Below are 3,059 nucleotides of genomic sequence, written 5' to 3' on the forward strand. Positions count from 1 at the left end.
AAATTACTGCCCCATCGACAGAAAGTATGCAAACAAAATTCAACAACTTTACATCATGTTTGTGTCACAGGAAGGTAAATTGAACAATGAACAGCTAAAAAAAATAAATTCATCGACACAAATTTAAAAATATTATATGAACAGGAGAGCAATGCTGCAATTTCATTAAATGAAAATCGTGAACCAGCCAATAAAAATGTTGAAAAGCAGTTATGATTTTTTTCAACAAAAAAACTAAGATTAAAAATACCTGAGGAACAGCGATTAAACAAGCCAACATTGAACGTAAGACAGCAAATGATAGATGACTTAAACGGCAAAGAAGAGTCTCCTTATGTTCATATAGATCCACATTTTGACCACGCATATGAACAATAAGTCATTAACTTGACTTGTTATTTAATAACTTTTACATATTTACTATTTTCAAATTATTTTATTATTATTATAATTATTATTAACTACACTTACCTATATATTTATTTTAATTATTTGTATACGAATTATAATACAACAATGCCTATATTATACTGTATAATTATATACAGTCTAACAATTATTTTTTTATTAGCTTTTAAGATTAAGGTTAACAATTATGAATTAAACCACATTTAACCACAGAAAAATAAAATTTTAAATTTAAAATTATTATGGTAGTTTTATGACGATTATAATATTATGATAATTGATAAGAAATACGATATGATAATTGATAATATAATATTTGCTCTTGTGCTGTTTCTAGACGCTCGTGTGCCAGTAGTGCCGCCGACTGCGAATAGTGGGCGTGGCTTAGACGTCGCGTGCTTGCGGATCCCGAAAACACCTAATAGCGCGTTCTCTCGGCCATTGCATACATAACACTTTGGGTATCACGTCCTCTTAATAATTCACTTTTTGAATTTCAATTATAATGGTATGAAATATGTCTGATACACACTACATAATTAAACAAATAATTTAGTAAAGTAAATAGGACAAAATAAAATTGATCATTGGTCAATATATTTTTATAGAAATAAGTAGTAAATTATATTGAATAATTATAAAATAAAAGTATAGAAAAAATAAAATAAAGCACTTCAAATGTACTAATTACTAAATAAAAAATGGATCTCAACTTACCTTATCTCAACCGTATATTAAAAAAAATATATTTGTCAAATATATTCATATTATCATAATTACATTATATTTTAAAAGTTATAACTAAAATTATTTTTTTAAACTAAATATCTGTCTTGCCAAGGAACTGAACCATTTTCTGAATTGAAAAAATCCATAGGTAAACTTGTTACGTTGTTCGATAGCTGCTATAGAAGATCTGTTATGATGAAAAATATTTGCTTCGTTTCTTATTTCTATTTGATTATGATTATATTTTGAATTTCATTATGAATTTCTGCAAGGTTTACTTCCCTTGTCATAATTAAATTATGAAGCCCACAAATCGCCCGAGTTATTTTAGTAGCTTTCTCGGGGCCAACCAACATCTTATTTTCCAATACATTAAATCATTTTACCATTATTACAAATGCACACTCTACTATTCTCCTCGCACGGGATAAACGATAGTTATAAATACGTTTTTCATTTGTTAACTGTCTGCGAGGAAATGGCCTCATTAGGTTTGGTAAAAATGGGTAAGCTTCGTCCCCAACAAATACAAAAGGGAAGTCTTCGTTTATATTCTGGTCAATTTTTTTTGGTGTAGGCAAATTTAATTTATTATTAATTAATTTTTTACCAAATAATAATTCTTTAAAAATCCCACTGTCACTACATCGACCATAATCACCAACGTCTATTACAACAAACTTTGCGTGAGCATTGACTACCGCTTGTAGTACAATTGAATGATAGCCCTTATAATTGTAATATTCCGATCCGGCACCCGGAGGACAAATAATAGAAATTTGTTTATCATCAATTGCAATAACACAATTTGGAAAATTCCATAATTCATTAAAATCGTTTGCTATTTTTATCCAGTCTTCTTTTTTTGGTGATGGCAAATAAATAGGAGATAGTATTTTCCATATCGCTGAGCATACAGAATCAACGATTATTCCAATAGTTGTACCTAGCTCCCAAACGAAAATGGTAGTGCAATCGTTGAAAACGTTCACCAGACGCTAAATAACTGTTACATTAATTACAACATAAATTATGAGGAATAAATTAAAATAAAATAATAATGGATCATTTTTTATATAAATACAAAACTGTGGAAAAATGACACACTTGTGCACACTCAACATTATTGTTTTTATTTTTATATACATTTTATTCATAGAAAAATTCGTTTTTTGACATTAATTTTCTAATATTACACTAAGGTGGTCCTTATATGGCAGTTTTTAAAAAATATTTAAATTTCTCAAGGGAAACCCCATAGATTGGTTTAGTTAGATATAAAAATGAAATATTAGAAGTTTCAAGACAACCAGAAAGAGTTAAGCCGTGCCATAAGAGCCCCAAACTTATTTATTTTTGATTTTCACAAATTATTTTATATTTTAAATTCTGACCAATGAAATATTAATTTTTTACAAAATGTTATCTAACAATATTTATATAAAATACTATTTTATACATTTTACATCCTTTACTGTTTTTTATAGAATTATTATTTTACAAACAAATAGCGTTTTTATACTAAATTTTGTTTATTTTTATAATTTTGTGGATAAAAAGTACCATTGTGGCATCCAATATAGAACGTTTATTTTGTTAACTATAATCTATATCAATAATCAATATAATAGGTATTATAATATTGAAATATAATTTACTTCATACATACAATTGAATAGGAAAGTATTTAGTATAAATACAATATTGTACATTATGGTTTATCTTATGGGTTTGTTGAAGATGGTGTGTTACAGATAATATTCAAGTATTATGCTCTGATACAACTGCCTCCAATATTGGTCGTATAAAAGGTGCCTCTGTGTTATTGGAGCATTTACTACAGCGTAATATTTTGTACGTGCCGTGTCGGCATCATATTTTTGAAATTGTATTGAGGAGTGTATTTGAAGTGAAATTTGGTA

Source organism: Acyrthosiphon pisum, chromosome X (assembly GCF_005508785.2).
Source record: "Acyrthosiphon pisum isolate AL4f chromosome X, pea_aphid_22Mar2018_4r6ur, whole genome shotgun sequence".
Lineage (NCBI taxonomy): Eukaryota > Metazoa > Arthropoda > Insecta > Hemiptera > Aphididae > Acyrthosiphon > Acyrthosiphon pisum.